Consider the following 24,251-nt stretch of genomic DNA (forward strand, 5'->3'; position numbering starts at 1 on the left):
GCCCTGAATCAGACCTCGACCAGCAGCATGGAGCGAGAGCCCAGGGCAGACCTGGAGGCCGCGGTAGTCCGACAGCAGACCCTGGAACTACCAGCCACCACCACAGCGGAAACAGCGCAAAATCGTCCGCGGGAAGAGATACCCCGATACCTGCTGGTGGCCGCACAGAGGGGAGAAGAGGAGGAGCGGCATGCCGGGACGGAGACTCAGCACCCGTGGCAGCGGGAAGCGAATCCCCGGTACTCACCAGTGGCCTCACGAAGGGAGTGAGAAGAGGATTGGCGAACCGGGACAGAGGCACAGCTTCCGAGACGGCGGGGAGTGAACCCCAGGTACTCGCCGGCGGCAGTGAAGAGGGGGGGGAGGAGCAGCGAGCCGGGACAGAGGCACAGCATCCAAGGCGTCAGGAGCGGTGAGTGCAGCTGGCAGGCCAGCTACAGAGGAGTGGTGAGACATAAGCAGCCCAGAGCCGGGGTCCCCTGGGGCAAACGTAGCCCCCCCTCACATTACTATGGAGAAACCCTCAGGAGAAGAGGAGAAAAAGCATGGAGCACAGGAGGAAGGAGGCCCACATCAGCCCCCCTTGTCCAAAGGGTCCCTAATGCCACAGAGGGAGACAGCAACGACCCCTATGAGCAGTAAGCCCTGTGCAGGAGATAAACCAAATAAGGGACTCCCGCAGCACACAGAGAATGGGGGAAAACCCCCACAACAAGGTTCACCCAAGACCAGCGCCCGCTCCCCACCAACGCACGGCTCCATGTCACTGCTCAGCTCCCCACCTCCGCACAGTTTCTCAGAATTGTACTCCGGGCAGAGAGGCCCTATCATGGGCTCCGCAAACAGCCCTTACCCTTACCCCAACAAGCCAGCTACAGTAACGTCTCAGCCGCAGCAAAGTGACCCACTGCCGCTAAAAAAGCGCTATTCAGAAGAGGCCCAGATAGACCGATTCCCAGGCCGCAACAAAACCCAAATCGACCCAGGGGTCAAATGACCAGGGGGAACCCAGTAACAGAGAGAGTCAAATATCAACACTTGGACAATCTACCCAGATCCCCCCCCCCCCCCACCGGGTGGAAGATGAAGACTGGGATTGGAAAAAACGCCTCAAGGCTCTGCCGACCCAGGACCACATTGATGCTCTATTCCAGCAACTGGAAGACGCCTGTAAGGAAGATATGGCTTTCCTGCAACACTAGATCCGACAAATAGGCCAGAGAGTAGAGGCAGTAGAAGAGGCACAGGAGAAGACCACTGAAACCCTAGAAGCCCATAATCAGGAACTACACTTACACTCTCAACAGATAATGGAGCTTCAAACCCACCCCTCCTTAGCCCCCACTCTCCCACTTAGGGCTAATAGTAAGTTGAAGGTGTTATTTTCTGCCAAGCTTAGGCAGACCTTTATTTCTAGGGGATCTACAGTGGCCCCTTTTCGTTTCCGTTTACATTTAGGTTGTATGTTTCGCCCTTCTGTTTTCCCCCCACTTCCTCTTTCCTCATGTGCCCTTCCACTGCCCGTCCCCATCCCCTCCAACCCATTCAAGAGAGAAAGAAAGCACCCACCCACATACTGAATTCTGCATAGCGAATTTAACCTTTTGCTCATTCAATACTAAAGGGCTGAACAGCCCACAGAAAAGAAGACAGCTCCTCTACCATCTCCACAGAAAAAAGGTGATGGTGGCTCTGTTGCAAGAGACCCATTTCAAAATGGGGTGTGTGCCAATCTGTTCCTCCTCGTACTACCCAACTTGGCTACATGGCCCCGACCCCCTCAGAAAGGCGGGAGGAGTCTGCATCGCCCTTCATAGAACCCTCCAGAATCAACAAATCGATTCAGTGATCCACCTGGGAGAAAGGTATATTTTCCTCAAGCTGGAAATACTAGGCTTTGTAATCACCTTTGCCAATATTTATCTCCCAAACCAGAACCAAGTACCTTTTGCAACGAGAGTGCTGAAGGCCCTGACCAACTTCGCAGATGGATCAAGAATAATTCTGGGTGGAGACCTCAACATGGTAATGGACCCCGCCGTGGACTCCTCTTCGTATAAGTCCTTCGTCTCCCAATCAGCAACCAGGACTCTTAAGAAAAAATTAGACACACTACAGCTAGTTGACTTATGGAGAATCCTACATCCAGAGTCTCGGGACTACACTTTCCATTCAGCAGCTCACAACTCCTACAGCAGGATTGATTATCTTCTGATCTCACATAGTCTTCTCGAAAGTGCCCCGTCCTGCTCATATGGAGACCTATCATGGTCGGACCATACCCCAGTCTTTGGAGGTCTTGCGGGCTGGGGATCTACCCCGAGATACCAGTCCTGGAGACTAAATGATAATCTCCTAAGAGGCCCCATCTGTGTCGCCGCAATTAGAAAAGATATTGAAATCTTCAAAGAGTCACATCTAGCAGATCAAACACCCATGCCAATAAAGCGGGAGACACTTAAATGTATCCCAAGAGGTGTGTTAATCTCCCAAGGTTCCAGAATCAAAAAAGAAAGATCCGCTACCTTATCGGGCCTACTAGCCTCTCTGAGAGCCAAGGAAACTGCTAACAAATGCAAACAAAGCGAAGTCCTGAGATCAGAAATCTCATCAATCCGACAACAGATCCTTGAGATTTTAGACCAGCGCTCGTTGGCCCTCAGAGACAAGCTTAAAAAAGGGTCATTTGAGTATGGAGACAAATGTGGGAACCGACTTGCCAGAACCCTCCACCCCAGGGCCCACTTACGTATATACCCAAAATACAATTTACCAGCAGCCATCTGATCCACAACACCAAAGACATGCTAGAGGAATTTAAAGCTTACTATGATGAACTCTATAATATCACCACAGACACCCAATCCACAACACCACTGCTTAAAAGCGAGATAGACACTTATCTATCCAATCATGCACCCGAAAGCCTGGCATCTGCGGAGGCGGATAAACTAGATCTAGTCTTTTCACCCCAAGAACTATTAGATATAATCCAAAATCTAAAAGTAAATAAGAGTCCAGGGCCAGATGGCTATACGGCCAGATTCTATAAACTATTTGCCAAAGAACTCTCCCCAATAGCTTTAGAAGCATTTAACTCAGTAAATAGAGGATGTCCATTCCCCAAACAGGTGCGGCAAGCCCATATCACCATCATCCTCAAACCGGGTAAGGACTCCTCGGCCTGCAGGAGTTATAGACTGATATCGCTAATAAACGTCGATATTAAGATGTTTGCCAAACTGATAGCAAACAGACTCCAGAACCTAATCCCTAGACTGATCCACTTGGAGCAAGTTGGCTTTGTCCCAGGCAGAGAGGCAAGGGACAACACCATCAAAACGATGTCCCTCATAGCCAGAGCCAAAGCAACAAAAACCCCTTTGTGTCTCCTTTCAATTGACGCGGAAAAGCGTTTGATAGGGTAAGTTGGGCCTTCCTCTCTGCCACTTTGGAAAAAATTGGACTGGGCCCACGGATGCTCCAGTGGATCATGGCCCTATATCAGGACCCTACGGCTAGGATCAGAGTAAATGGAACCCTGTCTGACCCGCTCAGAGTAAGCAATGGGACGAGGCAGGGGTGTCCCCTCTCCCCCTTTCTATACATCCTAACCATGGAGACCCTAGCCAACGCCATTCGAAGTAATGACTAGATTAAATGTGTCAGTGTCAGCTCCTCGGAACACAAAATGGCACTATGATTTATTGTGGTATCTATCCAACCCCCAAGTCGGCATGCCCGTACTTCTAAAGGAATTTAAAAAGTTCGGAAGGATCAAAATATACAAAATTAATGCGTAGAAATCAGAGGCCCTAAACATTTCTCTCCCACTTGGAGTCGGTACTCCCCTTTCGCTGGGTTGGTTCTCACTTAAAGTATCTGGGAGTCAATATCCCCGCAGAGCTACCACTAAGCTTTAAACTAAACTTCACTCCCTTTGCTGAGAAACTCGAGAGAGACCTTAGCAAAAGGAACCCCCTTTATCTCTCATGAAATGGTCGAGTCAACGCAATTAAAATGGATATCTCTGTCAAACAATCCCGATAGGGCTCCCAAGAACATTCCTGAAAAAAATCAGATCCCTAATTTCGAACTCCGTTTGGAAAGGACGCAAACCGCGTCTGCGTTACTCACTGCTAAAGAGGGGAAAAGAAAAGGGGGTCCTGGGCCGCCCAGACTTTTCCCTCTGATAGGATAGTAATAATGACACCGAAACTAGCCCTGCTCTCACTGTTCCCGGGCAGCAAGAGAGAGACGCTAAATCAAGTCTCCTAAAACATTTCATATTAGCAGTCAGAAGACTCATCCCAAGGTTCTTGCGCTCTCCAACCGTTCCAACTAAGGGCATATGGGTTGAAGAAATCCACACCCTCGTGAGATTTGACGGACTGGGAGCCGAAGACCCAAAATCCTGGGAAGCATACTACAAGACATGGCAGCCATGGGTAGCGTTCAGAGGGGCGGACGACCTTAAACGATGGTTAGATCAAGGCTCACTTGACTAAACCACCACCTGGACCGGCGTTCAGAGGACTCTCCACCCAGAGTCATTCCTCTGCATTTATTTCTCCTTCCAGCCCCCACTCCCACCCCCCCTTTCCCTCCTCGTCCATTTCCCTTCCCCCTCCCCTTCTGTCCATGTGTGTGTTTTAAATAAGATAAGTTTGCATGAATGGAAAGGTGGTACTGCTCCTACAATCTTAACCCCTTAGTGACGGCCCAATCGGGAAACTACGTCCTGTCTGAGTGGGCTTTAATCCTAGAGGACGTAGTATTATGCGTCCTCTTAGGATTAATGCCCCTCAGGCTCTGGACGTGACAGCTCCATGCTGTCAGTGCCCGCAGGTAGTTGACAGCATGGAGCTGTCATCCCGGGCTGCGGGCAGTCCCCCCCTGGCATTGCGATTGGCGCTATCCAATGGATAGTGCCGATCGCAATAAAGTGAAAAAAAAGTGAAAAAAGTTAGATATTCAGCTGCCCTGATGAATCAGATCCATCAGGGCAGCTGAAAATACTCACCCGGCTTGTCCGTGATGTCCCTTGGTGAATGGGTCCTCCGGTCCCCTGCGCCGCTCTTCTGTGCATGCACGCCAGGCGTATGACGTTACACGCATGCGCAGAAGGCCGGAAGCCCCGGCATATTCTAAATCTACTGGCTCCCGGCTCCTGAAGGTAGCCGGAAACCAGGAGATGTCCCCGGGATAGCGGCGATCGCGAAAAAGTTAAATTTTTTTTTTTTAAAAAGTGTCAGTTTCACCTCCCCTCATGGATCGGATCCATGAGGGGAGGTGAAAATCCTCACCTCAGGTCCTCCAGCGATGTCCTTATCTCCCAGGACATGATAACCAATGGATAACAGTGATCATGTAAAGTAAAAAAAAAAATAAAAAAGTGAAAAAAAAAAGTTTTAAAAAGTAAAAAAATGTTAAAAAAGCTTTCGTTTTCATCTCTCTCATGGATCATATCCGTGAGGGAGGATGAAATGACGTACCTAAGGCTCCCGGATTTATCAGCGGACCTTACCCCAGCTTCTGCGTACGCGCCTGTCGCCAAAATGGCAGATGCATGCACAAAATTGCCAGGGGAATTTAAAAATTTCCCCCACTTCTGGCTACAAAACTTAGCTGAGAGCCCAGAGATTTCACGGAGAGCCGCAGTGAGCGGTTCCTGATCACGTGTTCGCCGTTATCCAATGGATAATGGCAACCACGTTAAAGTAAAAAAAAGGTGAATCTCCCCTCACCGATGCGATCGGTGAGAGGAAATGAAACTTTTTACCGGAGGCCTCCGTATTTAAACCCCGATGTGAACTTCCTCCGTGAACTTTCCTGGATTCTGCACATGCGACCACCAGCAAAACACCGGATACATGCGCAGGAGTCGGGGGGCCCAGGAAATTTAAAATCTCCTTACTCACAGCGATCAATGGTCGCCGAGAGACTAGAGCAGTGACCTTGTTGAGCGGTCGCCGGTCACGTGATAGAAAGGTAGCGATCTACCTTAGGCCGGTCTCACATGACCGGATAGGAATTACAGATTCCGCATGCTTCTGATCTGCGGTAATATACAGATCAATCGCATTGGATTACACAATTCCGCTCACATTAGTGGGTCGGAATTACGTAATCCACTCGTAGAAAAGAGAACGCAACAGGTCTATTTTACTGCGGATATCCGCAACATAGAGCCCATTGTGCTCCATGGTCGTGGATAAACCCGCAGCCCATACGCAACTACATTGTGTACGGACTGCGGGTACTCGTGTCATTGCTAAGCGCCGCTGCGGGAAAAACAAACAAAAAAATATATAATGCGAATGACCGCCTGTGTGAGTAGGCAGTTATGCGCAGTACATTAGGCGGCCGTACGCAGGGCTCACAGCCAGGCTCACAGCTGGGATTCGCTGCAGGCCTCCGCAAGTGGATTCCACATACGGCCGCATGAGCCCAGCATTATTCAGACTGCTACCTGTAATACGTATTTTACAAGAAGCCCCGGCAACGCTCGCCTTCATGCAATTCCAGGAGCAGCTTGTTGAGCACCCTCTGTATGAGACCGCTGCACCTCATCAAGCTTATGAAGACTCACGGAGCGCCACTTTTTACACCCCATACCTGCCGCTGAGGTCACGAAATACCCCCCAAAAAGCATGAGAGGAGGGGGCATACCCGGTTTTATTGCCCCATGTACCCATCCCAACCAGCCTCCGTAATTACCCCTGTCTTCGGAAATACCACACAGTTCACATTATTACTTTTATCTAAGATTTGGGAATGCCGAAAAGGGCGCGGACGGGGAGAAATTTTGAAAAAAAGTGTCAATTTTTATTCCGCACAAGTGGGCAATGGGGCCAGGAATTTATTCATTTGTGCCCTGCAATCCAACGGGTGTTCCCTCCATTACAGGCCTTGCCATGTGTCCTGTAAGTAGATTGGGGCCACAATGGGTATGTTTCTGAACACGGGACAAATGGGGGAATCCATTTTGGGGTGAACGTCTTCATTCCTGTGTACACTGTACAACAAAACTGTTTTTAAATTGACAAAATTGCCAAAAAAATGAAAATTGTAATTTTTTCCTTCTGCTTTGCTTAGATTCATTCAAATACTGTGGGGTCAAAATACGCAGTACACCCCTAGATGAATTCGTTAAGGGGTCTAGTTTTCAAAATGGGGTCATTTCAGGGGCGTGGCCTGAAGAGCACCGAGACGGACGCTGCAGACTAATCTCCGCTCGTCAAGGGCACTCAAAAGCTGATAAAAAGCACCAGCAGGGGAAAAACAAATCACCCCAGGGAGCCCAACAACGCACCTGAGGTGAAGGATGACAAGGAGAAGGACATCTAAATCAGTCCCGACCAGACTGGAGACTTTCTTTATGGCGCGTGGAGCAGCAGCCTATATGGCTGCTGAAGAGGCTTCCTGCTCCGGCGCTCGGGAAGGGATGACAAGCGGCTGTAAGGAAAAATCATCAGGGAAGGAGAAACAGCAGGGGGCTGTCGGAAGAACTAATACAGCGGAGGACACCTCTCAGCAGCAGGTGAGGGATAACGATGTGGAGGAGGGAAAGAAGGGGGGCACAGATGCAGGGCTCTCTCCCATTAAGATGGTGCCAACCACGCTGCTCCAGGAGCGTTCATCTCCCTCCCCCACAGGCGGCCCAGAGAAGCAGAGACAGAAAATGTCTCCTGCTGAAGAAATTGAGGCCAGCTCTGCTACATTCCTCAAGAAGGATGAAGGGAATGTCATTAAAAGCCTTTCTGCCCTTGACCAGTGACAGAACTGTACATCAAAGAGTTAGTGATGGCTCTCAGTGACACTATTCACGCCGACATTAAAAGCCTAACCTCTAATCTAAACGCATCAGTATCAGAAGTTAAGACTAGAGTGGAAAAAACAGACAACAAACTGGAAGAAATAGTCATATCCCACAATTCACTTATAGACGCCCACTATGAACTGGAAGAAAAAGTATCTAAACTCCAAAGCAAATTAATAGATCTTGAGGACAGAAACAGACGCAATAACGTCAGAATTAGAGGAGTGTCGGAAAAGGTCTCTAATGCAGAAATTTTCACGTATGTCACGCGGCTTATGAAAAAACTCCACCCCAATACCCCCGAACAAGAACTAATGATTGATAGAGCACACCGGCTCCCGTGCTCAAAATTCTTAAAAGACTACAGCCCCAGAGACATCATAGTGCGCATTCACTATTTTCGCACCAAAGAAGCCCTGATGGGCGCGGCTAGGAAATTGCCATCACTCCCTAGCCCATACGACAACATCCGTATCTTCATAGACCTCTCGCAAGCAACAATGGAGGCGAGAAGGAGCTTTGCGTCTGCCACCATAGCTATGAGAAATGCTGGTATCGTATATAGATGGGGCTTCCCCACCAAACTAACTGTAACCAAAGAAAATGGAACACACATTTTTGTGAATCCTGATGATGCTGCCCGAGCTCTGAAGTCTTGGGGAATACAACTACAGACCACCGAACGGCCCCATGCACCTGAAGGTTCCAAAACAAACCGCCAGCCTGTCAACAGAAACTCCTCAAGCCCGAAATAGTACAATACCTCATCACCCTGCTGTCAAAAGGCACATTATTATGAGTGCCCACCTGCCCATGCCAGACATTCCCCCCCCCCCCCCCCCGAATGCACATACCAGCGTCAGTTTGCTATGCTATTTTCACGTTCTTTGACGTTTTCCTCCCCCGAGGATTCTTTATTTGCATCGGTCCATCTTCTCACGGGGAGAAATGCCTGAAGGACTGTCATGTTTGGTTTTACTGTTATTGTTCTATTTCAGGCATCCTTGATTTCCACAGATACCCAGACGTCCAAAAGCAAACATCACCACCCTCGTCATGGCTCTGAAAATTCTTTCCATAAACGCCAACGGCCTGAATTCTCCATACAAAAGACGTGCTGTTTGGAAGGACTCAATCTCGTACGACGCGGATGTAGTATGTATTCAAGAGACTCACTTGCTGGAGATAGACACCAGTGATATGACACATAACAAATTTCAAGAAAAAGATTTTCGCTTGTGCCCCCAAAAAGCATGCAGGGGTTATGATCGCATTTAAAGAAAATGTAACATTTGTGGTAGACAAACAAATATGTGATACGGAGGGCCGATACATAATCTTGGTGGGTTCCCTAAGCAACACCCCACTCACATTAGTTAATGTGTATGTTCCAAATACGAAACAGATTAGCTTTCTTAACAAACTCACCAAAAAAATAAACCAGATAGCTAAGGGCTCTGTAATTATGTGTGGCGATTTCAACCTAGTCCCAGACGGAACAGCAGATACCACTAACCAAAGACTAAGGAAAGGAACCACGTTAAACAATTGGCTACACAGCTCAGCATTATATGACACCTTTCGATGTGTTAATGCCTCCGCCAGGGAATTTTCATATTTCTCCCCCAGACACGGAACCTTCTCACGAATCGATTTGTGCCTGATGGACAAAAACCTTCTGGTAAAAGTGTCTAGATCAGAAATAGGCACGGCCACGTGGTCGGATCATGCCCCGACGTTGACACATGTAATGCTGGACGGAAAATGTCAAAACAACAAGATGTGGAGGAATAACACATATTTAATGAGTTTACCTAACCATAAAATATATATAAAGGAGTACTTTGTACTGAACAACACCCCGGGTATAGATCTTATGACCCTATGGAATGCTCATAAGTCATATATAAGAGGCATTCTTATAAAAATGGGTGCTAGATTTAAAAGAGATAAGGCTAGGAGGACTGAAGAACTCTTAAACCAAATGTCTCAAAAAGAAAAAGAAGCACAACAACTTCCCTCCCCTAAAACACTAGAGGATCTACGAAAAGTAAGACTAGATCTCTGAAAAATTTTCCTAGGAGACTTTGAAAGAGAGGTGAATGCTAATAGAGCAAACATATACTCATCCTTAAACAAGCCCTCAAAATGGATGGCACAGTTAACTAAAAGGAAATCATTAAAAGCCAACATTCCTTATATCTGGAATTCCAAAAAAAGAGAGCACAAAATAACTCACCCCAAGAAGATCGCGGAAGCCTTCCGCACCTTCTACAAAAATCTTTACAATATAAAGGACAACCCGCTAATCACTCAACCGAATAGCAGCAAAATAATGGAATTTCTAAAAGAGGCCAACCTTCCAACAGTTAATGCTCGACAAGCATTTGCACTAGACCAACAATTCGACATAACAGAGTTATCCACAACAGTTGCATCCCTAAAAAAATATAAAGCACCTGGCCCAGATGGGTACTCTGCAGAGTATTACCAAAATTTGGGGAATATTTTATCCCCATTCGCAGCAAACACATTCAACACCGCCATGCAAAGAGGAAAATTCCCGGAAGAAATGCTTCAAGCAACGATAGTAGTTCTGCCCAAACCTGGCAAAGATCCAAATGATCCAGCCAATTTTCGGCCTATATCGTTGCTTAACACAGACGTAAAAATTTATGCAAAGACCCTCGCCAACAGATTGTTAAACCTACTCCCAAATTTAATTCACTCCGATCAGCTGGGTTTTGTCAAGGGTAGACAGGCGTCAGATGGTATGAGGAGAATAGTAAATCTACTCCATAAAATTGACTCTTCAAAAACACCATCGATTCTAGTAGCCTTAGATGCCGAAAAGGCTTTTGATAGAGTCCACTGGGGTTTTGCCTTTGAAACCTTGAAAAAATATGACATGGGTGAGGACATAATCAGGGCCATACAGGCCCTATATTCGTCCCCCACAGCTAGGGTACTGTTACGTGTGCTGCTGGGATCTGTGGTACTATGTACTCCTAGCAGCACTCTGAGGGTTAATTGAGCTGGCTGGGTGTGGTACTTCCGGCTAGCCAATCTCCTGGATCTGTGCTCACATATAACCCAGCTCCTGTCAGTCTCTGGCTGGGTCCCCTAGGGTGAGTAGTCATGTTGGTTCTGTGTCCTGTGACTTGTTATCAGTCATGGTCTGTCCTGTTCCCACTCGGATCTGTATTTGCAAGTAATTCTATTGTGTGGCTCTGCTTCCCCAAGATTGTCTGGACACCTGTCGTCCTAGTCTGCAGTACATGCAGCCCCCTTTTCCTTCCCCCTGTTCAGGTGCAGCCTCCAGAAGTCTTATGTCTTACTCTGGGTGTCAGTTGGTGTAACTGGACACTGCCTTATGTCAGCTTGTGTAGCTAACTGTCTGTCCCCCCTGTATGAGGACACATAGACTTGCGGTGAGTTCCTTCTGTGTGCATGTGATCTCTGAGTGGAGTCTGTCTTGCTTTGTGCCCTGTTCTCTGTCCTGTGCCTGATGCAGCTGTCTGTGTCCAGTGCTCTGTTCTGTCCTGTTGCAAGCTTTGCTGAGTGATTTCTGTCTTGCTGGTTCATGTCCGTTTGTACGTTTAAATTCTGTCAGTTTCTTGTCAGTCTGCTGTGTAACCTGCTATCTGGGTCCTGTCCTGTTTCAGCTTTCTGTGTGAACTCTGTCCGGTTCTGTTGGACTCCTGGTTAGTGTAGGGACTAGCGGTATAACCAGGAGCCGTGAAGTGGCCCACTAGCTTCCATGTGTTGTACAACATGTCAACTAGAGATGAGCGAGCACCAAAATGCTCGGGTGCTCGTTACTCGGGACGAAATTATCGCGATGCTCGAGGGTTCGTTTCGAATAATGAACCCCATTGAAGTCAATGGGCGACCCGAGCATTTTTGTATATCGCCGATGTTTGCTAAGGTTTCCTTGTGTGAAAATCTGGGCAATTCAAGAAAGTGATGGGAACGACACAGCAACGGATAGGGCAGGCGAGGGGCTACATGTTGGGCTGCATCTCAAGTTCCCAGGTCCCACTATTAAGCCACAATAGCAGCAAGAGTGGGCCCCCCCCCTCCCAACAACTTTTACTTCTGAAAAGCCCTCATTAGCAATGCATACCTTAGCTAAGCACCACACTACCTCCAACAAAGCACAATCACTGCCTGCATGACACTCCACTGCCACTTCTCCTGGGTTACATGCTGCCCAACCGCCCCCCCCCCCTCCCCCCCACAGCGCACACCAAAGTGTTTATGAGCAGCCTTCAGCTGCCCCCATGCCACACCACCCTCATGTCTATTTAGAAGTGCGTCTGCCATGAGGAGGAACCGCAGGCACACACTGCAGAGGGTTGGCACGGCTAGGCAGCGACCCTCTTTAAAGAGGGGGGGGGGGCGATAGCCCACAATGCTGTACAGAAGCAATGAGAAATAGAATCCTGTGCCACCGCCATCAGGAGCTGCACACGTGGGCATAGCAATGGGGAACCTATGTGCCACACACTATTCATTCTGTCAAGGTGTCTGCATGCCCCAGTCAGACCGGGCTTTTTAATTCATAGACACAGGCAGGTACAACTCCCTATTGTGAAGTCCCTGTGGACCCACAGCATGGGTGGGTGCCAGGAAGCCACCGGCGGTACATAAAAATATCCCATTGCATTGCCCAACACAGCTGAGGTAGTAATGTCGTGCTTAATGCAGGTGGGCTTCGGCCCATACTGCATGCCCCAGTCAGACTGGGGTTCTGTGCAGGCCAACCCCACACACCTTTCTGTACCATGAGTGCAGGCGAAGAACATAGAAATTTCTATGATTACACTGTAGGTGAGGGCCCAAAAAAATTGGTGTACCAACAGTACTAATGTACCTCAGTAAAAATTGGCCATGCCCAACCAAGATGGCAGGTGAAACCCATTAATCGCTTTGGTTAATGTGGCTTAAGTGGTAACTAGGCCTGGAGGCAGCCCAGTGTAACGAAAAATTGGTTCAAGTTAAAGTTCCAACGCTTTTAAGCGCATTGAAACGTATAAAAAATTTTTAGAACAATTCTATGAGTGAGCCTTGTGGCCCTAAGAAAAATTGCCCGTTCAGCGTGATTACGTGAGGTTTCAGGAGGAGGAGCAGGAGGAGGAGGAGGAATATTATACACAGATTGATGAAGCAGAAATGTCCCCGTTTTGGATGGTGAGAGAGAACGTAGCTTCCATCCGCGGGTGCAGCCTACGTATTGCTTACGTATCGCTGCTGTCCGCTGGTGGAGAAGAGAAGTCTGGCAAAATCCAGGCTTTGTTCATCTTGATGAGTGTTAGCCTGTCGGCACTGTCTGTTGACAGGCGGGTACGCTTATCTGTGATGATTCCCCCAGCCGCACTAAACACCCTCTCCGACAAGACGCTAGCCGCAGGACAAGCAAGCACCTCCAGGGCATACAGCGCTAGTTCAGGCCACGTGTCCAGCTTCGACACCCAGTAGTTGTAGGTGGCAGAGGCGTCACGGAGGACGGTCGTGCGATCGGCTACGTACTCCCTCACCATCCTTTTACAGTGCTCCCGCCGACTCAGCCTTGACTGGGGAGCGGTGACACAGTCTTGCTGGGGAGCCATAAAGCTGTCCAGGTCTTTAAAGACTGTTGCACTGCCTGGGCTGAAATTGCTGCTCGATCTCCGCACCTCCCCTGCTACATGGCCCTCGGAACTGCGCCTTCTGCCACTAGCGCTGTCGGATGGGAATTTTACCATCAGCTTGTCCGCAAGGGTCCTGTGGTATAGCAACACTCTCGAACCCCTTTTCTCTTCGGGAATGAGAGTGGGCAGGTTCTCCTTATAGCGTGGGTCGAGCAGTGTGTACACCCAGTAATCCGTAGTGGCCAGAATGCGTGCAACGCGAGGGTCACGAGAAAGGCATCCTAACATGAAGTCAGCCATGTGTGCCAGGGTACCTGTACGCAACACATGGCTGTCTTCACTAGGAAGATCACTTTCAGGATCCTCCTCCTCCTCCTCCTCAGGCCATACACGCTGAAAGGATGACAGGCAAGCAGCATGTGTACCGTCAGCAGTGGGCCAAGCTGTCTCTTCCCCCTCCTCCTCATCCTCCTCATGCTCCTCCTCCTCCTTCTGTACGCGCTGAGATATAGACAGGAGGGTGCTCTGACTATCCAGCGACATACTGTCTTCCCCCGCCTCCGTTTCCGAGCGCAAAGCATCTGCCTTTATGCTTTGCAGGGAACTTCTCAAGATGCATAGCAGAGGAATGGTGACGCTAATGATTGAAGCATCGCCGCTCACCACCTGGGTAGACTGCTCAAAGTTTCCAAGGACCTGGCAGATGTCTGCCAACCAGGCCCACTCTTCTGAAAAGAATTGAGGAGGCTGACTCCCACTGCGCCGCCCATGTTGGAGTTGGTATTCCACTATAGCTCTACGCTGCTCATAGAGCCTGGCCAACATGTGGAGCGTAGAGTTCCACCGTTTGGGCACGTCGCACAGCAGTCGGTGCACTGGCAGATTAAAGCGATGTTGCAGGGTGCGCAGGGTGGCAGCGTCCGTGTGGGACTTGCGGAAATGTGCGCAGAGCCGGCGCACCTTTCCAAGCAGGTCTGACAAGCGTGGGTAGCTTTTCAGAAAGCGCTGAACCACCAAATTAAAGACGTGGGCCAGGCATGGCACGTGCGTGAGGCTGCCGAGCTGCAGAGCCGCCACCAGGTTACGGCCGTTGTCACACACGACCATGCCCGGTTGGAGGCTCAGCGGCGCAAGCCAGTGGTCGGTCTGCTCTGTCAGACCCTGCAGCAGTTCGTGGGCCGTGTGCCTCTTATCTCCTAAGCTGAGTAGTTTCAGCACGGCCTGCTGACGCTTGCCCACCGCTGTGCTGCCACGCCGCGCGACACCGACTGCTGGCGACGTGCTGCTGCTGACACATCTTGATTGCGAGACAGAGGTTGCGGAGGAGGAGGAGGAGGAGGGTGCTTTAGTGGAGGAAGCATACACCGCCGCAGATACCACCACCGAGCTGGGGCCCGCAATTCTGGGGGTGGGTAGGACGTGAGCAGTCCCAGGCTCTGACTCTGTCCCAGCCTCCACTAAATTCACCCAATGTGCCGTCAGGGAGATGTAGTGGCCCTGCCCGCCTGTGCTTGTCCACGTGTCCGTTGTTAAGTGGACCTTGGCAGTAACCGCGTTGGTGAGGGCGCGTACAATGTTGCGGGAGACGTGGTCGTGCAGGGCTGGGATGGCACATCGGGAAAAGTAGTGGCGACTGGGAACTGAGTAGCGCGGGGCCGCCGCCTCCATCATACTTTTGAAGGACTCCGTTTCCACAACCCTATACGGCAGCATCTCAAGGCAGATAAATTTTGCTATGTGGAGGTTAACGCTTGAGCGTGCGGGTGCGTGGCGGTGTACTTGCGCTTGCGCTCCAACAGTTGCGCTAGCGACGGCTGGACGGTGCGCTGAACTACACTGGTGGATGGGGCCAAGGACAGCGGAGGTGAGGGTGTGGGTGCAGGCCATGAGACGGTAGTGCCTGTGTCCTGAGAGGGGGGTTGTATCTCAGTGGCAGGTTGGGGCACAGGGGGAGAGGCAGCGGTGCAAACCGGAGGCGGTGAACGGCCTTCGTCCCACCTTGTGGGGTGCTTGGCCATCATATGTCTGCGCATGCTGGTGGTGGTGAGGCTGTTGGTGGTGGCTCCCCGGCTGATCTTGGCGCAACAAAGGTTGCACACCACTGTTCGTCGGTCGTCAGGCGTCTCTGTGAAAAACTGCCAGACCTTAGAGCACCTTGGCCTCTGCAGGGTGGCATGGCGCGAGGGTGTGCTTTGGGAAACAGTTGGTGGATTATTCGGTCTGGCCCTGCCTCTACCCCTGGACACTGCACTGCCTCTTGCAACCTGCCCTGCTGCTGCCCTTGCCTCCCCCTCTGAAGACCTGTCCTGAGTAGGCGTTGCACACCAGGTGGGGTCAGTCACCTCATCGTCCTGCTGCTCTTCCTCAGAATCCTCTGTGCGCTCCTCCCTCGGACTTACTGCCCTCACTACTACCTGACTAAAAGACAACTGTGTCTCATCGTCATCGTCCTCCTCACCCACTGAAAGGTCTTGAGACTGTTGGCGGAAGTCCCCAGCCTCATCCCCCGGACTCCGGGAACTTTGCAATGGTTGGGCATCAGTGACGATAAACTCCTCTGGTGGGAGAGGAACCACTGCTGCCCAATCTGAGCATGGGCCCGAGAACAGTTCCTGGGAGTCTTCACGCAGCTGAGCATGTGTCATTGGAGTGGAGTGAGGAGGCTGGGAGGAAGGAGAAGCAGCAGACAGAGGATTCTGATTTGCAGCAGTGGACGGCGCAGAACTGTGGGTGGACGATAGGTTGCTCGAAGCACTTTCTGCCATCCAGGACAGGACCTGCTCACACTGCTCATTTTCTAATAAAGGTCTCCCGCGTGGACCCATGAATTGTGCGATGAATGTCGGGACGCCAGAAACGTGCATCTCTCCTAATCGCGCAGCAGTCGGCTGCGATACACCTGTATCAGGAGCTCGGCCAGTGCCCACACCCTGACTTGGGCCTCCGCGTCCTCGGCCACGTCCACGTCCTCTAGGCCTACCCCTACCCCTCAGCATGCTGTATTACCAGTGATTTGATTTCCCAGGCAGGAAAGAAATTGGCGCAAGCCTGCAGGCCAAATATACTTTTTTCCCTTTTGTTTAAAAGGAAAGGCACACTGTTATTATTCAATGAATAATAAGTTTAATAACTGTGTTGTGCCCCTGCAAATGTGTCACAGAACTTTAGTGTTGCAGAGTTATTAACTGTGGCTGAGCCGGTATTTCCCAGGCAGGAAAGAAATTGGCGCAAGCCTGCAGTCAACCGTAGGTGGTTGCGTCTGATTTTTTACGTTATCCACGCAGCACACACGTACCCAGAGCCCTTAGGACTTACAGAGGCAGGCCAAATATAATTTTTTTCACTTTTTTTAAAACGAAAGGCCCCACTGCGTATATTCAATGAATAATAACTGTGTTGTAGCCCTGCCTACACAATTCTGTCCCTGTAGTATCAATGGAGGGTGCAATGCTCTGCACAGCCGATTTTGAGAGAAAAAAAATTAAGCAACACTGCTAACAGCAGCCAGCACAGTACTGCACACGGTTAAATATGGCCCTAGAAAGGACCGTTGAGGTTCTTGAAGGCTACACTCACTCCTAACACTCTCCCTGCCTAAGCACCACTTCTGTCCCTAATGCCGGGTGCAATGCTCTGCACAGCCGATTTTGAGAAAAAAAAAAAAAAACACTGCTAACAGCAGCCAGCACACAGGTAGATGTGGCCCTAAGAAGGACCTTTGGGGTTCTTGAAGCCTACACTCACTACAAACACTCTCCCTACAGCAACTCCAATACAACTAGACTTTCCCTCAGCTAACTCACAAGGCATCTGAGGCGAGCCGCGGGAGGGGCCGACTTTTATACTCAGGTGAAATCTGATCTCCCCAGCCACTCACAGCAGGGGGTGGTATAGGGCTGGAACAACACAGGAGGAAGTTGTAATGCCTTCCCTGTCTTTCAATTGGCCAGAAAAGCGCGCTAACGTCTCAGAGATGAAACTGAAAGTAACCCGAACACCGCGTGGTGCTTGTTACGAGTTAAGAGCATCCCGAACACCCTAATATTCGCCCGAGTATCGAGCTCGGACGAGTACGTTCGCTCATCTCTAATGTCAACCAATACCTGGTATTTATATTCAGCTTATCTGTTACTAGTAGTTGCATGTTGGCTGCTGTTTGCTCTGTGTTCTGGCTCTGTGCATCCTGTGGTTTTGTCTTTGTCCTGTAGCATGTGTATGCCTCCTGTTCGGTGGCGTGGTTCCTAGGATCAGCTAGGGCCGAGTTCCGAAGACCGCTGGGCTGCCCTTATTGGGGCAATGTCCCCGCTTAGGTAGGGCCATGCCAATCCTCCCGGTAGACAGGGTCAGTTGCCTGAATCCTGTGTGACCCTGGTGCTACCTGTGTGTGTCCATCCCTTACATACGTTTCCCACTTTTGGGTGCGATCGTGTGGGCTCCTGTTCTTAGGTTGCCCACACGATCATAACATAATGCACCCCCTTTCGTAAGTGGGGGGGGCATTATGTTACACTATGTTATATGTTCCTATGTTGATTTGTATGTGATATGTTGTAAGCTATGTTACGTTATGTTGATATGTTACGCTATGTTGTTTTGTTGTATATGTTAGTATGGTCATGTACTATGTTTGTATGTTGGCTATGTTCTTGGTATGCATGTAAACTCCGTTTTGTTTCATGTGCCTGTCTGTTTCCTGTCTGTCTGAGCCACCCGTCCATTGGTTGTGGACGCCTGATTCCTGTTCCTGTATTTCTACCCGTCCGTTGGTGGGCGGATGCCTGAACTGTATCCTGTTCCCCTAGTCCGTTGGTAGGCGGATGTAGGGTCCTGTTTGTCTGAGCCACCCGTCCATTGGTTGTGGATGCCTGATTCCTGTTCCTGTATAGCTACCCGTCTGTTGGTGGGCAGACGTCCTGATCTGTATCCTGATCCCTGGTCCGTTGGTAGGCGGATGTTAGGGCCTGTCTGGTCTGTTTCCTTGTTTTGTCTGAGTTCTAGCTCTGTCTGTTACCCGTCCTCCATTATGCAGTCTGTATTCCTGTCCCGGTGTCCGTCCTGCGGCGTGGTGCGCCCAGCGGACATAATTTGCTGTAGACCTCTGTATTGTATGTACCTGAGCTTTTCCCCTCCTCCTGCTGACTGGCTGGCGTCCGCACTAGGCCGTATGGATAAGTCCTGTGCACACTATGTCCGCAGGGTGGCTTGCCATGTCTTACCCTCCGGCTACGTGCATTGTATGTGTTACGTTTGCCCCCTCCTTCACAGGTGTTTGTGTGTCTGCACTAGGCCCGTATGTATAAGTCCTGTGCTACACCAATCCTGGTTACAGTTTTGCCAGTACTAGGCCATAGGGATAAGTCCTGTACTGCCTCTGTCTTTTGGAGGAGTTGCATAATTTTTGATGTTGTGCTTAAAGGGTCCGGAGGCCCCTTTTTAAAGGGGAGGTACTGTTACGTGTGCTGCTGGGATCTGTGGTACTATGTACTCCTAGCAGCACTCTGAGGGTTAATTGAGCTGGCTGGGTGTGGTACTTCCGGCTAGCCAATCTCCTGGATCTGTGCTCACATATAACCCAGCTCCTGTCAGTCTCTGGCTGGGTCCCCTAGGGTGAGTAGTCATGTTGGTTCTGTGTCCTGTAACTTGTTATCAGTCATGGTCTGTCCTGTTCCCACTCGGATCTGTATTTGCACGTAATTCTATTGTGTGGCTCTGCTTCCCCAAGATTGTCTGGACACCTGTCGTCCTAGTCTGCAGTACATGCAGCCCCCTTTTCCTTCCCCCTGTTCAGGTGCAGCCTCCAGAAGTCTTATGTCTTACTCTGGGTGTCAGTTGGTGTAACTGGACACTCCCTTATGTCAGCTTGTGTAGCTGACTGTCTGTCCCCCCTGTATGAGGACACATAGACTTGCGGTGAGTTCCTTCTGTGTGCATGTGATCTCTGAGTGGAGTCTGTCTTGCTTTGTGCCCTGTTCTCTGTCCTGTGCCTGATGCAGCTGTCTGTGTCCAGTGCTCTGTTTTGTCCTGTTGCAAGCTTTGCTGAGTGATTTCTGTCTTGCTGGTTCATGTCCGTTTGTACGTTTAAATTCTGTCAGTTTCTTGTCAGTCTGCTGTGTAACCTGCTATCTGGGTCCTGTCCTGTTTCAGCTTTCTGTGTGAACTCTGTCCGGTTCTGTTGGACTCCTGGTTAGTGTAGGGACTAGCGGTATAACCAGGAGCTGTGAAGTGGCCCGCTAGCTTCCATGTGTTGTACAACATGTCAACCAATACCTGGTATTTATATTCAGCTTATCTGTTACTAGTAGTTGCATGTTGGCTGCTGTTTGCTCTGTGTTCTGGCTCTGTGCATCCTGTGGTTTTGTCTCTGTCCTGTAGCATGTGTATGCCTCCTGTTCGGTGGCGTGGTTCCTAGGATCAGCTAGGGCCGAGTTCCGAAGACCGCTGGGCTGCCCTTATTGGGGCAATGTCCCCGTTTAGGTAGGGCCATGCCAATCCTCCCGGTAGACAGGGTCAGTTGCCTGAATCCTGTGTGACCCTGGTGCTACCTGTGCGTGTCCATCCCTTACATACGTTTCCCACTTTTGGGTGCGATCGTGTGGGCTCCCGTTCTTAGGTTGCCCACACGATCGTAACAGGTGCCCTCTCTCGCCTATTTTATATGTTTTTACAATCGAACCATTAGCAGAAAAAATTCGCCTATTCCCTGAAATAAACGGGATCCCAGCAAACTGAAGACAACATAAAGTTGAATTATTCACGGACGACGTAATATTAATCTTGTCCCGCCCCCTAGAATCCCTAAGAGCCGCACACAAAATTTTAGAAAGCTTTGCTGAGGCATCCTTATATAAATTAAATATAGACAAGTATCTCATCCTAGGCATACACATACCCAAAAATCTGAAAACAGCTATCCAATCTGAATTTTCATTCAAATGGAAAGAAAAATCTATACCTTATTTAGGGGTGGAATTATCAGCTTCTCCCAAAAATTTGGAAAACGCGAACATTCCCACATTGCTCAACACTACGCAAAGAGAAATAGACCATTTGACCAAACTAAATTTGACGTGGTACGGAAGAATCATGTCATACAAGATGAAAATCTTACCTAAAATTATGTACTATTTCAGAGTCCTCCCGATCCCCTTTTCAAATACCTCTCTATCCAACCTACAGAATCAATTAAACAAATATATATGGGGGGGGGGGGGGAGGGCCTCATATAGCTCTATCAATCTTAGCATTGCACCGGAAAAATGGCGGGGCAAACATGCCAAACTTAAAAATATATCACCGAGCTGTAGTGTTAAACCAAATCAAAGAATGGATGAACAAAGACATGTCCATGGGGTGGACAGGAATAGAAAAGAGCCTCATGGCCTCAAGCCAAGCCTTCCTATTTGCCGTGTCTTTGTCCGGGGTATATAACTTACTGGACCTACCACTGCAACTACCGGAAATATCTCCTCCCATGATGGCGTCAATAGAGGCATGGAAAGAACTCACACAAAAATTGATTCCAAAAGACAGTTAAAAAAAGCCTCCCCTGCCTATCGAAACCTTCAGCTTTTTCTTGCCAGACCTTGCGATAAAGGATGGTCGAAGAGGGGTATAAAGAAGATAGATGATCTACTGACCGTAGAAGGCCTAAAAACATTCCCAGAACTTAGCTCCAAATACCACTTACCACAAAAAGAACACTTCACTTACTGTAGAATAAACTCATTTCTACAAAAAACCTCTTTACATAATCTTCAAATCCCCACTACAATTATCAACCAAATCCCCTCTGGGAAAACAGGAGATAAATCAGATAGAAGAAGGTTCTATGATATACTGTCAGACAACATTTCTCCAAAGAAGAAATCACATGTACTAAATTGGGAAAGAGAACTAGGGGAAACAATATCCACAGACTCGTGGGAAAAGGCATATAAAACCTCCTTAAAATCCACTAGAGGAATGGGGATTTTAGAAACCCAAACGAAACTCCATCTAAGATGGTATCTCTCTCCTTCGCTATTGACAAATAGATTCAAATTGGAACGGGCCTATATTGGAGAGAATGTGGACAAAAAGGCTCCCTGTCCCATATTTTCTGGTTTTGCCCTAAACTAAATAAGTTCTTGAGTGAAGTTTTAGGTGAAATGTCAAACACCTTAAAATGCTTCATTCCTAGAGAAGCCAAACTAATCCTGCTCTTAATAGGCCTCGAAAAATTCCCTCCAAACATAAGATTTTTATTGGGACACTCATTTATGACAGCAAAAAGTATAATTGCTAAACATTGGAGAGAACAACTCCCTCCAACAGAGGAGGAATTCTTGGGCCGGATGGCAGAGCAATGCTTATCTGAGGGATGGTTAGCATGTCGAAACAACTCTACGAAAAAATATGAGGAGACCGGGGGAAAATGGAAATCTCAACACTAAAACAAGCTGTATATGGATTATTCTTTATGATGCCCATTTCCCGTTGGTTTTGTTTCGTTGCTCTTCACCTAAATTGATAACATAAGAAACCAATCAGCAAAAATACAAAGAGATAAACTGTGAGTAATACTTTATACATTAGAGAAATGTTCCTTGTTGGAGATACTGGGCTGAAATTGTACAGAAGAATATCTAGAAGTTTATACTACTGTCCAGAATGGGATCATCAGACTTCTCTACGTGTTAATGGACTATTGTTTTCTCTGACCAACCTTTCAAAAAAAAAAAACGAATATGGTAAAAAAAAAAGGGGTCATTTGTGGGGGTTCTCTATCGTTTTGGACGCTCAAGAGCTCTACAAGTGGGCAATGGGGCCTGGAATTTATTCCGTTGTACCCTGAAATCCAACAGGTGCTCCTTCCATTATAGGCCGAGTCATGTGTCCTTTAAGTAGATTAGGGCCACAAGGGGTATGATTCTGAACAGGGGACAAACAGGGGGATCCATTTTGAGGTGAAAGTCTTCATTCATTTGTGTGCTGTACAAAAAAAACAGTTTTTAAATTGATACAACTGCCAAAAAAAAAGAAAATTATAATTTTTTTCCTACTGCTTGACTTAGATTTATTCAAAAATTATATGGTAAAAATACACAGTACACCCCTAGATAAATTTGTTAAGGGGTCTAGTTTTCAAAATGGGGTCATTTGTGGGGGTTTTCTGTCGTTTTGGCCGCTCAAGGGCTCTACAAGTGGGCAATGGGACCTAAATCACCTTCATGCTAAATTTCTGTTCTGAAAGCCACCGACTGCTCCTTACATTTTGGGCCCCGTTGTGCATCCAGACATAAGATTAGGGCCACAATGGGTATGTCTCTGAACACGGGACAAACAGGGGGATCCATTTTGGGGGGTCAATCCTCATTTTCATGGGCACTATAGGGAAAAAATATGTCTTTAAAATGACATATTTGCAAAAATGTGAAATTTTATTTTTTCTCCTCTAAATTGAATTAATTCCTGGAAAAAAACTGTGCGGTCAAAATACACACGACCCCCCTAAGTGGATACATTAAGGGGTGCAGTTTTTAAAGTGGGGACATTTGGGGGGGGGGGATCTATCATTGTGACACCTACGAGCCGCTGCAAACTTGGCTTGGTGCAGCAAAACAAAATGTTCCTCAAAATGCGGAAAAGTAATGTTAAATTTGTACATCATCTAAATGACAGGAATGTTACATGTGAGGGGAGGAGCTACATTCACTTATTAACCCCCGAACAGCCGCAGTACAGGAATGTTACATGTGAGGGGAGGAGATCCAGTCACTTATTAACCCCCGAACAGCCGCAGTACAGGAATGTTACATGTGAGGGGAGGAGATCCATTCACTTATTAACCCCCAAACAGCCGCATTACAGGAATGTTACATGTGAGGGGAGGAGCTACATTCACTTATTAACCCCCGAACAGCCGTATTACAATAGAAGAACATGGCAAGAAAATGTCACTTTATGTTGCAGGTTATGAATTCACGTCTTACGGAAATAAAGTTGGCGCAGAACCCGGTGACTTCCTTATTAACCTCTTAATGACCAAGAGTATTCTGGCAGGTAAAGCTGCAGCAAACAGCCTCAAAGTAAATCTGTCCCCGTCGCCCATAGTAACCAATCACAGCGCTATGATTGGTTGCTATGGGCTTCCATAAATCTGCCCCGCAGTGCTGGTGACCCCACATACCTCCACCTGCAGCCGGACAGGAGCCGTGGCGTTGTTCTGTGCCTACAGGACCTGTGATGATGTCACCGTCATGTGATCAGTGTGTGGGAGGAGACAAGGGGGTCACATGACCAAGTCTCTCCGCTCAGTGGATGCAGGACTCTTCTGTGTGAGGATGTATTCAGAGAGTTGATGGAGCGGAGGCGAGCGAGCGCGAGACGGAGGAGCGGAGCCGAGTGTGTGTGTGCGAGACGGAGGAGCAGAGCCGAGTGTGTGTGCGCGAGACGGAGGAGCGGAGCCGAGTGTGTGTGTGCGAGACGGAGGAGCAGAGCCGAGTGTGTGTGTGCGAGACGGAGGAGCAGAGCCGAGCGTGTGTGTGCGAGACGGAGGAGCAGAGCCGAGCGTGTGTGTGCGAGACGGAGGAGCAGAGCCGAGCGTGTGTGTGCGAGGAGGAGCCGAGCGTGTGCGAGACGGAGGAGCCGAGCGTGTGCGTGACGGAGGAGCCGAGCGTGTGCGTGACGGAGGAGCCGAGCGTGTGCGTGACGGAGGAGCCGAGCGTGTGCGTGACGGAGGAGCCGAGCGTGTGCGTGACGGAGGAGCCGAGCGTGTGCGTGACGGAGGAGCCGAGCGTGTGCGTGACGGAGGAGCC

At 49.0% G+C, this 24,251-nt stretch overlaps 1 pseudogene; it reads right to left on the minus strand.

The window, feature by feature from the left end:
* Nucleotides 1-23,685, minus strand: part of LOC136624334 (zinc finger protein 665-like) — a 330,544-nt pseudogene extending 306,859 nt beyond the window's left edge.
* Between the last annotated feature and the right edge of the window lie 566 nt (nt 23,686-24,251).

Source organism: Eleutherodactylus coqui, chromosome 4 (assembly GCF_035609145.1).
Source record: "Eleutherodactylus coqui strain aEleCoq1 chromosome 4, aEleCoq1.hap1, whole genome shotgun sequence".
In the NCBI taxonomy this organism is placed as follows: domain Eukaryota; kingdom Metazoa; phylum Chordata; class Amphibia; order Anura; family Eleutherodactylidae; genus Eleutherodactylus; species Eleutherodactylus coqui.